Here is a 13972-nt window from a genome sequence, read left to right as displayed (position 1 = left end):
ATGCAGGTAGCATGCACAAAGCCAACCTAACTAACCTAGAACCAACCTAACTAACCTAGAAACAACTCCCTCAGATGACAGTCCTATAACATGTTACACAATAAATCTATGTTTTGTTCAAAAAATGTGCATATTTGAGCTATAAATCAGTTTTACATTACTGCTACCATCATAGCTACAGTCAGAAATAGCACGGGAGTAGCCAGAGTAAATACAGACACCAACGTCAACTACCTAATTACACATCATAAAACATTTCAGAAAAATATATGGTGGATAGCAAATGAAAGATAAAGATCTTGTGAATATAGCTAATATTTCCGATTTTTAAACTGTTTTACGGCGAAAACACCACGTATATTTATGTTAGCTCACCACCAAATACAAAAGACAGACAGACATTTTTCACAGCACCGGTAGCATGCAGGTAGCATGCACAAAGCCAACCTAACTAACCTAGAACCAACCTAACTAACCTAGAAACAACTCCCTCAGATGACAGTCCTATAACATGTTACACAATAAATCTATGTTTTGTTCAAAAAATGTGCATATTTGAGCTATAAATCAGTTTTACATTACTGCTACCATCATAGCTACAGTCAGAAATAGCACGGGAGTAGCCAGAGTAAATACAGACACCAACGTCAACTACCTAATTACACATCATAAAACATTTCAGAAAAATATATGGTGGATAGCAAATGAAAGATAAAGATCTTGTGAATATAGCTAATATTTCCGATTTTTAAACTGTTTTACGGCGAAAACACCACGTATATTTATGTTAGCTCACCACCAAATACAAAAGACAGACAGACATTTTTCACAGCACCGGTAGCATGCAGGTAGCATGCACAAAGCCAACCTAACTAACCTAGAACCAACCTAACTAACCTAGAAACAACTCCCTCAGATGACAGTCCTATAACATGTTACACAATAAATCTATGTTTTGTTCAAAAAATGTGCATATTTGAGCTATAAATCAGTTTTATATTACTGCTACCATCATAGCTACCATCATAGCTACAGTCAGAAATAGCACGGGAGTAGCCAGAGTAAATACAGACACCAACGTCAACTACCTAATTACTCATCATAAAACATTTCAGAAAAATATATGGTGTATAGCAAAATGAAAGACAAAGATCTTGTGAATACAGACAATATTTCCGATTTTCTAAGTGTTTTACAGCGAAAACACAATATATCGTTATATTAGCTTACTGCAATGGCTAACACACAATAACATTGATTCCAAGTAATCGGTAGCGATAGCACAGCTCGACAGATATATGAAATAGCATCCCAAATTGGGTCCTTATCTTTGTTGATCTTCCATCAGAATGTTGTAAAGGGGTCCATTGTCCAGAACCTTCTTTGTCTGGATCCAGAACGAACTATTTTCCTCTTGAATTAGCAAGCACACTGGTTGTGCGGCGCTAACCTCTCCATCTTGAAAAAATTCTTCCAACGCATCACGTCTAAAGTCCCGAATAAATTTCAATAATATAATTAAACTATATTGAAAAAACATACTTTAGGATGATATTGTGACATGTATCAAATCAAATCGAAGCCGGAGATTATATTCAACTATAACGACGGTTTTCCAGGAGGCAATTCCAAGTCCAAGTTCGCGCCTTCCAAAAAAAAATTATGGCTCACCTCTCACTCCAAGAGGCTGCATTCAATCCCAGAACGAGATAATCAAGTCCTTTCTGCTCTCACTTCCGCATGACACCCAGGGGAAGGTGTATGACGTGTTTCTACAGTCATAAGTGACATGCCCTTTTATAGACAAGCTCTTGAAGAGAGATCTCGCTTTTGGAAATCTCACTTCCGGATAGGAAATGGGCTGTAAAAAGAGTTCTGTTTCACTTAGAGAAATAATTAGAACGGTTTCAGAAACTAGAGAGTGTTTTCTATCCAATATTAATAATAATATGCATATTGTACGAGCAAGAATTGAGTACGAGGCCGTTTAAATTTTGAACGATTTTCCCCAAAAGTGTAAACTCCACCCCTAATTCTAAAGAGGTTAAAGGGCAACTTCATCCTATACCCACACCACCTCTTTCTTCATCATTGAGTGAAAACTGTCACACAGTACCAGACATATTTTACAGGCCAGGGTTGGTAAAATAAGTTGTTAAAATTGTTTCAACATTTAAATGGGACTAGACTATTAGTTAATGTGGTTTCTTCAACCCACATGCTCATTATGTTACAGACCTTGATGTTGGATACATTTCCATTCAGGATCTGTTATGTTGGATACATTTCCATTCAGGAACTGTTATGTTGGATACATTTCCATTCAGGAACTGTTATGTTGGATACATTTCCATTCAGGATCTGTTATGTTGGATACATTTCCATTCAGGATCTGTTATGTTGGATACATTTCCATTCAGGATCTGTTATGTTGGATACATTTCCATTCAGGATCTGTTATGTTGGATACATTTCCATTCAGGATCTGTTATGTTGGATACATTTCCATTCAGGATCTGTTATGTTGGATACATTTCCATTCAGGATCTGTTATGTTGGATACATTTCCATTCAGGATCTGTTATGTTGGATACATTTCCATTCAGGATCTGTTATGTTGGATACATTTCCATTCAGGATCTGTTATGTTGGATACATTTCCATTCAGGAACTGTTATGTTGGATACATTTCCATTCAGGATCTGTTATGTTGGATACATTTCCATTCAGGATCTGTTATGTTGGATACATTTCCATTCAGGATCTGTTATGTTGGATACATTTCCATTCAGGATCTGTTATGTTGGATACATTTCCATTCAGGATCTGTTATGTTGGATACATTTCCATTCAGGATCTGTTATGTTGGATACATTTCCATTCAGGATCTGTTATGTTGGATACATTTCCATTTAGGATCTGTTATGTTGGATACATTTCCATTCAGGAACTGTTATGTTGGATACATTTCCATTCAGGATCTGTTATGTTGGATACATTTCCATTCAGGATCTGTTATGTTGGATACATTTCCATTCAGGAACTGTTATGTTGGATACATTTGTGGGTATTGTCACGCTCGTCGTCTAGGTGGAAATGACCGGACCAAGGTGCAGCGTGGTGAGCGTACAGGGGGAGGGGCTGTGGGGGAGCACTGGAGATCTGTTGCTTCTCCTTGGCACCACTCTTCCAGGCTGAATGCCCACTTTGGCCCGGCACCTCTAGAGAGCAGGCACAGGTCGAACCGGGCTGTGGGGGAGCACTGGAGATCTGGTGCTTAGACCTTGCACCGCTAATCTTGGCTGAATACCCCCTTTAGCCCGGCACATACGGAGCGCAGGCATAGGACGAACCGGGCTGTCACAGCGCACCGGAGACACAGTGCCAGAGCCGGCGCAGGACTCACCGGGCTGTGGAGGCGCACTGGAGGTCTGGAGTGTAGAGCTGGCACAAGACGTGCAGGGCTAGGGAGGCGCACAGGAGGCCTGGTGCGTGGGGCTGGCACAGTCTTCCCCAGACGGCTAGCACACACCTCAGAACGAGTATGGAGAGCTGACTCAGGTGACATTAAACTGAGGACACGCTCCGTAGGGCGAATGTCGTGCCTCATGCAACAACACAACAGCTCTCTCCTAACTCTCTCCTCCAATCTCCCCATTAACTCCTTAACTGTCTCTGCTTCACTCCCCTCCAAGTTCACCTTCTTCTCCCCGACTGGCTCTGGTTCCAACCTCGGCTCCGCCGACCGTCCTGTGTGCCCCCTCCCAAAAAATGTTGGGGGCTGCCTCTCCTGGCCACGCTGCTTGGTCCTTTGGTGGTGGGTAGTTCTGTCACGCTCGTCGTCTAGGTGGAAATGACCGGACCAAGGTGCAGCGTGGTTAGCATACATTTTCCTTTATTTATGTAAATGTCGCGAACAAAACAAGAAACAAAGAAACGACCGTGAAGCTTACTAGGGCTATAGTGCCACTAACAAAGATAACTACCTACTTTATACAAAGGAAAAAGGGCTGCCTAAGTATGATTCTCAATCAGAGACAACGATAGACAGCTGTCCCTGATAGAGAACCATACCCGGCCAAAACACAGAAACAAACAACATAGAATGCCCACCCCACATCACACCCTGACCTAACCAACTAGAGAAATAAAACGGCTCTCTAAGGTCAGGGTGTGACAGGTATAGTACATATTACATGTTTGTGAAATTGAAATTCAACTCAGCACCTGTGTGTGTGTGTGTGTTCTCTGGCTTACTATCAATCTGTCAGACCTGTGCTGGTCTCCAGGGCACAGACACACACTGATGCACAAGACATGTACACATACAATATATTTACCTTTACCCAGGCATACACACACACACACACACACATACACACACACACACACACACACACACACACACACACACACACACACACCCACACACACACACACACACACACACACCCACACACACACACACACACACACACACACACACACATACATACATATTCACACAACACACAGGACCTCACACTGCAGTTGACAGAGTGTGTATATAAATGAATCCCTGTGGGAATATGCAGCCGTCCCACTGGACACAGACATCAGTTCAAGGTTTAGTTTTGATTTACATTTGGTTGAGATGTCAACTATCTTGAATTCAACGTAAAATCAACGAAAAATGCAAATCCAATCCGTTTTCCAGGTTGATTCAGTGTCATCATCACACTCTTCTCTCTGTATAAACCAGGCCGTGGAAAGATGGAGCGTCTGTCATCTCCCCCTCCAGGGGCCAGTGAGGTCCTACGTTTTTTATTGAGTGTGACACAAATCAGATCTATCATCCTGCAGGTGACGTCACCTGTGGCGGGTAACTGTTTTCCGAGGACTCCATGGAGGACTCTATGGTGATTTAGGAAGACTAGACTTAGTGCACTGTGCAACGCTAAAAGACTAGAGTTGACCTGGGGGAGTGTGTGTGAGTCAACAGTTAGCAGCACTCCTCAGCCTCCCACGCATGTCTTTAGTAAGCATTTAGTAAACCTTCTCTCTTTTCGCCGTCTCGTCGTCATGACGCGTAAATCCCGACCGCTCATTGGGCTAATCAGATTCCAGAATGCCTAGCAGTGATATACACTGCTCAAAAAAATAAAGGGAACACTTAAACAACACAATGTAACTCCAAGTCAATCACACTTCTGTGAAATCAAACTGTCCACTTAGGAAGCAACACTGATTGACAATAAATTTAACATGCTGTTGTGCAAATGGAATAGACAAAAGGTGGAAATTATAGGCAATTAGCAAGACACCCCCAATAAAGGAGTGATTCTGCAGGTGGTGACCACAGACCACTTCTCAGTTCCTATGCTTCCTGGCTGATGTTTTGGTCACTTTTGAATGCTGGCGGTGCTCTCACTCTAGTGGTAGCATGAGACGGAGTCTACAACCCACACAAGTGGCTCAGGTAGTGCAGCTCATCCAGGATGGCACATCAATGCGAGCTGTGGCAAAAAGGTTTGCTGTGTCTGTCAGCGTAGTGTCCAGAGCATGGAGGCGCTACCAGGAGACAGGCCAGTACATCAGGAGACGTGGAGGAGGCCGTAGGAGGGCAAAAACCCAGCAGCAGGACCGCTACCTCCGCCTTTGTGCAAGGAGGTGCACTGCCAGAGCCCTGCAAAATGACCTCCAGCAGGCCACCTTTTGTCTATAATTTCCACCTTTTGTCTATTACATTTGCAAAACAGCATGTGAAATTTATTGTCAATCAGTGTTGCTTCCTAAGTGGACAGTTTGATTTCACAGAAGTGTGATTGACTTGGAGTTACATTGTGTTGTTTAAGTGTTCCCTTTATTTTTTTGAGCAGTGTAGTTAATTGTGCTTTGCAAGAAAATCTAATCTCGCTGCTCGATCTCACACACACACACAGAGAGAGAGAGAGAGAGAGAGAGAGAGAGAGAGAGAGAGAGAGAGAGAGAGAGAGAGAGAGAGAGAGAGAGAGAGAGAGAGAGAGAGAGAGAGAGAGAGAGAGAGAGAGAGAGAGAGAGAGAGAGAGAGAGAGAGAGGGGGGAGATTTATTTTTCTACTTGCATGAGATGTCATTAATGAGTCCTTCTCAGATTGCTCCGTTCTACTTCTATGCAGCTAATTAGGATTTCCATAAATTTCAATGTATTATCTTTAATGTGTAGACTCTTCTGGGGTCATTACTGGAATAATTAGAGCCTAAATTCCACACCCAGGGGCCTGTTGTTTTAAAGAGGAGGGATGTGCTGCCTCAGTCAGGAAACCTTGCAAGATTTATGTAATGTGCTTTTATGGGGGGGGGGGGGGGGGGGGGGGGGGGGGGGGTTGGGGGGGGGGGGGGGGGGTTTGGGGACTGTGATTTTGTAATTAGATGGTCTGTGATCTGATAAAAGTTTGATTACCATTTCACCGAGTTTGGGAAGTGGAGCTCTCGCATCTCTACCCTCTTTGGTCCTCATTCACATGTCAATCAATCTCTATCTACAGATAGGGCTCTATAGGAAGGAGCCATATAGATTGTCTTAATAGCTATTTGCTCTGGCATCTCAGTATAGATCATTGAGTCAGTGAAGCTGAATGGCTTGGCACAGTGACAAGAAAAAATAGACATATATTTAAGTAATTATACTCTGAGGAAGGGCTGTGGCGGTCATGAAATTTTGTCGGCCGGTGATTATCAAGCAAATAACTGCCGGTCTCATGAATGAATTAAAATAAACACTGAGGAGGACCTTTGGAACGTCCACATTTTAAAAAGTATAATAAATCCATTTAATATAGCCTTACACCATCACAGGAAATCCATTATACACTGCTCAAAAAAATAAAGGGAACACTTAAACAACACAATGTAACTCCAAGTCAATCACACTTCTGTGAAATCAAACTGTCCACTTAGGAAGCAACACTGATTGACAATAAATTTCACATGCTGTTGTGCAAATGGAATAGACAAAAGGTGGAAATTAAAGACAAAGGTGGAAATTATAGGCAATTAGCAAGACACCCCCCAAAACAGGAGTGATTCTGCAGGTGGTGACCACAGACCACTTCTCAGTTCCTATGCTTCCTGGCTGATGCTTTGGTCACTTTTGAATGCTAGCGGTGCTCTCACTCTAGTGGTAGCATGAGACGGAGTCTACAACCCACACAAGTGGCTCAGGTAGTGCAGTTCATCCAGTTTGGCACATCAATGCGAACTGTGGCAAAAAGGTTTGCTGTGTCTGTCAGCGTAGTGTCCAGAGCATGCAGGCGCTACCAGGAGACAGGCCAGTACATCAGGAGACGTGGAGGAGGCCGTAGGAGGGCAACAACCCAGCAGCAGGACCGCTACCTCCGCCTTTGTGCAAGGAGGTGCACTGCCAGCGCCCTGCAAAATGACCTCCAGCAGGCCACAAATGTGCATGTGTCTGCTCAAACGGTCAGAAACAGACTCCATGAGGGTGGTATGAGGGCCCGACGTCCACAGGTGGGGGTTGTGCTTACAGCCCAACACCGTGCAGGACGTTTGGCATTTGCCAGAGAACACCAAGATTGGCAAATTCGCCACTGGCGCCCTGTGCTCTTCACAGATGAAAGCAGGTTCACACTGAGCACATGAGCACATGTGACAGACGTGACAGAGTCTGGAGACGCCGTGGAGAACGTTCTGCTGCCTGCAACATCCTCCAGCATGACCGGTTTGGCGATGGGTCAGTCATGGTGTGGGGTGGCATTTCTTTTTGGGGCCGCACAGCCCTCCATGTGCTCGCCAGAGGTAGCCTGACTGCCATTAGGTACCGAGATGAGATCCTCAGACCCCTTGTGAGACCATATGCTGACACATGCACATTTGTGGCCTGCTGGAGGTCATTTTGCAGGGCGCTGGCAGTGCACCTCCTTGCACAAAGGCGGAGGTAGCGGTCCTGCTGCTGGGTTGTTGCCCTCCTACGGCCTCCTCCACGTCTCCTGATGTACTGGCCTGTCTCCTGGTAGCGCCTGCATGCTCTGGACGCTACGCTGACAGACACAGCAAACCTTTTTGCCACAGTTCGCATTGATGTGCCATCCTGGATGAACTGCACTACCTGAGTCACTTTTGTGGGATGTAGACTCCGTCTCATGCTACCACTAGAGTGAGAGCACCGCCAGCATTCAAAAGTGACCAAAACATAAGCCAGGAAGCATAGGAACTGAGAAGTGGTCTGTGGTCACCACCTGCAGAATCACTCCTGTTTTGGGGGGTGTCTTGCTAATTGCCTATAATTTCCACCTTTTGTCTATTCCATTTGCACAACAGCATGTGAAATTTATTGTCAATCAGTGTTGCTTCCTAAGTGGACAGTTTGATTTCACAGAAGTGTGATTGACTTGGAGTTACATTGTGTTGTTTAAGTGTTCCCTTTATTTTTTTGAGCAGTGTATATTTTAGACGGGTCGAAAGATACATAATGTAGTCAATGTAGTCTATTTCAGAAGAACAGAATAGCATACTCTTGAGTTGTCCTTATGTTAGGTCCTGATCTGGCTATGCCATAATATGGCTGTCGCCTACACCAGTTCATTTAGCGGACAAGATTTGCTTGTAATTCCGTGGCATTATTTGTTATTATTATATTGTATGAAGAATACAATTGAACATAGCTAAATAATATAGAAAGGCTATTCTGTGTTGAGAGGTTAACTATATGCTCAATTTAGAGTTATTTATGCAACTTTAGTTGTGATACAAACGTTGGGCTATGTGTTTAGATTTTTAATACATTCTAAGGGTGCATGATATGACTCTAATGATGATTTGAAAAAAGTTGCATTGAAGGCATGAGCTCTGATTAGTTTTTTTGCGCAGGCTGCACACACTTCATCAGTCTCTCATTTACAATTATACAAGCACGTGATAATATTCTCACCAGGCCTCGAATTTCTCATCGGCATTCCCCTTGTGTGGCCATAATGCCCCCTAAGAAATCCATTTTGCAGTCAAAGTGGAATTTGTGCCCTTAAACTTCTTATGGCTGCAAGCCCTAAGTCGGGATCAATATGACAACAGCCACTTCAAGTGCAGGGCGCGAAATTCAAAATATATTTTTTTGAAATATTTAACTTTCACACATTAACAAGTCCAATACAGCAAATGAAAGGTACACATCTTGTGAATCCAGCCAACATGTCCGAATTTTTAAATGTTTTACAGCGAAAACAGCACGTATATTTATGTTAGCTCACCACCAAATACAAAAAAGCACTAACATTTTTCACAGCACAGGTAGCATGCACAAAGCCAACCTAACTAACCAAGAACCAACCAAACTAACCAACAAACAACTTCATCAGATGACAGTCTTATAACATGTTATTCAATAAATCTGTTTTGTTCGAAAAATGTGCATATTTCAGGTATAAATCATAGTTTACATTGCAGCTACAATCCGAAATTGCACCGAAAGCAGCCAGAATAATTACAGACACCAACGTCAAATATCTAAATACTCATCATAAAACATTTCTGAAAAATACATAGTGTACAGCAAATGAAAGACAAGCATCTTGTAAATCCAGCCAGTATTTCCGATTTCTTAAGTGTTTTACAGCGAAAACACAATCTAGCGTTATAATAGCTTACCACAATAGCCAGAAACACAAGCCATTCCCCAACAGCAAAAGTTAGCGATCGTAACAAACCAGCAAAAGATATATAATTTTTGACTAACCTTGATAAGCTTCATCAGATGACAGTCCTATAACATCAGGTTATACATACACTTGTGTTTTGTTCGAAAATGTGCATATTTAGAGCTGAAATCAGTGCTTATACATTGTGCTAACGTAGCATCTTTTTCCCACAACGTCCAGATATTTTTCTGACACTTTTTCTGACACACATATTCTGACCAAATAACTATTCATAAACATAACTAAAAAATACATGTTGTATAGGAAAGGATAGATACACTAGTTCTTAATGCAATCGCCGTGTTAGAATTCTAAAAATAACTTCATTACGATATGCAGTTTACGTTATGGCGAGAGCGTGCCCAAAACCTGGCCGCAAACTACTAGTTCACATGTATGACAGATATATGAAATAACATCATAAAATGGGTCCTACTTTTGCTGATCTTCCATCAGAATGTTGTACAAGGGGTCCTTTGTCCAGAACAATCGTTGTTTGGTTTTAGAACGGCCTTTTTCCCTCTCGATTTAGCAAGCACACTTGCCAAGTAGTGTGAATCTCTCCATCGTCAACAAACTCAGAGAACGGAACACGGCAAAACTCCCGGAAAAAATTCAATAATCTGATTAAACTATATTGAAAAAACATACTTTACGATGATATTGTCACATGTATCAAATAAAATCAAAGCCGGAGATATTAGTCGTCCATAACGACAGCTTATCAGAAGGCAAATCCAGGTCCCTTCACGCGCTCTCCAGAAAACAGGAAACTGGTGACACGTCATACAAAGAGCATTTATTCGAGCCCAGATCAAGTTACACACTCCATTTCTTCTCTCACTGCCTGTCGACATCTAGTGGAAGACATATGAAGTGCATCTAAACTAATAAATATCAAGGACTTTAATAGGCAGGCCCTAGAACAGTGCATCGATTTCAGATTTTCCACTTCCTGTCAGGAAGTTTGCTGCAAAAGGAGTTCTGTTTTACTCACAGATATAATCTAAACGGTTTTAGAAACTAGAGAGTGTTTTCTATCCAATAGTAATAATAATATGCATATTGTACAAGCAAGAATTGAGTACGAGGCCGTTTGAAATGGGCACCTTTTATCCGGCTACTCAATACTGCCCCTGCAGCCCAAACAGGTTAAGCTGATTATAATCATTGTAATTCCCTTCTCCCAACTGCCTTGCTCCGAAGCACCTCTCACTCACATACATGGCTCTCTCAGATATCTCAATTCTTATTAGCCAATGCCCATCACTTGATCGTGTCCTTCTCGCAGCTAAGTAGGCTACAAGTGAAGACAGAAACATCAGAGACGCACCTGCAAGGAGCATATTGAAGATGTTAGAGGAACTGGCCACGTTTACTTTTTCTCAGTCAACAAGATGAGTAACGAACAGCAAAAAGCAGTAGCCTATGTCAATCTACTATCCCCCATAGTACAAACGTTGACATATTCTATTGGTCAACTTCGTCTTCCGTGCAAGAAACAAATATTCCAAACATATGCTGAACAGTTGTGGGATGCTATAGATCCCAAATTAATACAACCACTAGCATAAAAAAAATTAATAGCAATGAGGCTGATGCAACAGATCAGAAAGTTTAGCTTAATTTTTTTTTAACTATTAGGCTGTGGTGGAAAATGTACCCAATTGTCATACTTGAGTAAAAGGTAAGATACCTTAATTACTCAATTAAAAGTGAAAGTCACCCAGTAAAATACTACTTGAGTAAAAGTCAAAAAGTATTTGGATTTAAATATACTTAATTATCAAAAGTAAATGTAATTGCTCAAACGTAAAAGTATAAATCATTTTTAATTCCTTATATTAAGCAAATCAGATGGCAAAATTGTTCTTGTTTTTTTTAATTTACGGATAGCCAGGGGCACACTCCAACACTCCAACATCATTTACAAACAAAGCATTTGTGTTCAGTGAGTCCGCCAGATCAGAGGCAGTAGGGATGACCAGGGATGTTCTCTTGATAAGTGTGTGAATTGGACCATTTTCCTGTCCTGCTAAACATTCAAAATGTAATGAGTACTATCAGGGAAAATTATGGACTAAAAGTACATTATTTTATTCAGGAATATAGTGAAGTAAGAGTTGTCAAAAATATAAATAGTAAAGTACAGATGGACTAAAAAACGACTTAAGTAGTACTTTAAAAGTAATTTACACCACTGCTAATAGGCTATTTCTTCACATTATAAGCGCAACAGTGTGCACAAGGCAGTAGGCTATAAGCGTGAATGTTCCAGAATGCAATCAATTAGTGGGAAAACACTGTTCTCAAAAGTGACCGCAAATGCATTAATGCATGTAATGCTTTATTATGAAGGTGCATTTTTATGGTGAAAATTATCTTCCCCAAACTTGAAACTCAAACGCGACCTATGTATCCCATTTATTCTCTACACCGATTGTAAAGCGGATTAATATGCTTAATTTTTACATGTTATTTGGCCACTTTAGTTGTGAAACAAACCTTATCTAAACATATAGGCCTATGGGCTAGGCTACAGGACTATGATTTGAAAAAGTCGCAAAAGAAAAAAGGCACGCGCTGTTTCTTGCCCTACTGTACACCCTGGGCATCATTCACAAGGGATAGTGCATCATTCACAAGTGATAGTACATCATTCACAAGTGATAGTACAGCATTCACAAGTGATAGTACATCATTCACAAGTGATAGTACATCATTCACAAGTGATAGTGCATCATTCACAAGTGATAATACATCATTCACACGTAATAGTGCATCATTCACAAGTGATAATACATCATTCACAAGTGATAGTGCATCATTCACAAGTGATAGTGCATCATTCACAAGTGATAGTACATCATTCGCAAGTGATAGTACATCATTCACAAGTGATAGTACATCATTCACAAGTGATAGTACATCATTCACAAGTGATAGAGCATCATTCACAAGTGATAGTACATCATTCACAAGTGATAGTACATCATTCACAAGTGATAGAGCATCATTCAAAAGTGATAGGCTAATATTGTCACCCATTAGACTATTCTTAATATAATCTTGTCTTTACGTATACTAAATAATATGTGTGAAATTAGTTTTGATTTAGAATGGACCATTATCATGCACCTTGCCAACCAGGTAGGCTATACTCCTGTTGTAAAGAGAAGCAATGTGCTTAATATGAGGAAAGTTGAGAAGTACATTTATCAGGTCTAGCCTATAGAAATCTGATGGGATCCTCTTTTTAATAATAGAGGCCATTCAAACAGTTTTTTTCAGGCAATTGCATAGCCTTTAGAAATGTTGTGCAACATGAGCTCTCATGAAGTCTTTGATTCAATTTTCGAAAACATATGCACTGATGTCAGCTTGATTAGAGAGACAATAGAGTGCTGAGTACCAGGCAGTTATCAAGTTTGGTAGGTTACTGATGACCATCAGTAGCAAGTAGAGCTTGGAGAAGCCTAGGTACCATGACTAAACGGTCACATGGAATTTGACTGCGGTCATGACTTGTTACTGCCGGTGTGGCAGTAATACAGTCACCGTAACAGCCCTACTCTGAGATCTATCTGGATATGAAATAACAAATGATTGTTGAAAACTGAGTTTTGTGGACGATTGTTTTTGTTTGTGAATCCTGTAGGAGGAGAGTGGAGCTGAAGCAGCAGAGCAGAGTGGGAATAGAACGTGTGAACAGTAGATAGGACTTGGTAGACACTGTGGGCGGATTGATAAAAGAGGAGAGATGGAGGACTGTGGATTTGGTTCAGAAAAAAAGAAAAAGAGAGAGAATAGAAGAGAAGAGATGAGCGAGAGGAGATGTAGCAGAAGGATGAGTATGAGGATGGAGGGATGGACTGAGGGAAGAAGTTATTTAGAGGACATAGCTCTCTGTCTCTCTCTCTCCGTCATAACCCAATCTCATACCACAGATGTCATATTTTCTGCTTTACTACAGACGGCAATAAAATACCTGAGCGGTTTCCTTCCTCCCCGGCAACTGAGTTAGGAAGGATGCTTGTATCTTTGTAGTGACTGGGTGTGTTGATACACCATCCAAAGTGTAATTAATAACTTCACCATGCTCAATGTGTGCTTTTTTTTACCCATCTACCAATATGTGCCCTTTCTTTGCGAGGCATTGGAAACCTCCTGGTCTTTGTCGTTGAATCTGTGTTTAAAATTCACTGCTCGACAGGGATCTTACAGATAATTGCATGTGTGGGGTACACTATTATTGCATACAGATTCCATGCAATTTATTATGTGACTTTTTTTTTACTCCTG

General features: G+C 41.4%; 1 protein-coding gene across 2 annotated transcripts in view; it reads left to right on the top strand.

The window, feature by feature from the left end:
• The window catches only part of LOC129853067 (glutamate receptor ionotropic, delta-2), a 691695-nt gene that overhangs the window by 572513 nt on the left and 105210 nt on the right, over positions 1–13972 (top strand). The window lies entirely within an intron of this gene.

This window comes from Salvelinus fontinalis, chromosome 4 (genome assembly GCF_029448725.1).
Source record: "Salvelinus fontinalis isolate EN_2023a chromosome 4, ASM2944872v1, whole genome shotgun sequence".
NCBI lineage: Eukaryota > Metazoa > Chordata > Actinopteri > Salmoniformes > Salmonidae > Salvelinus > Salvelinus fontinalis.
Note: the sequence above shows the minus strand (reverse complement) of the source record. Positions and strands in the feature narration are given on the sequence as shown.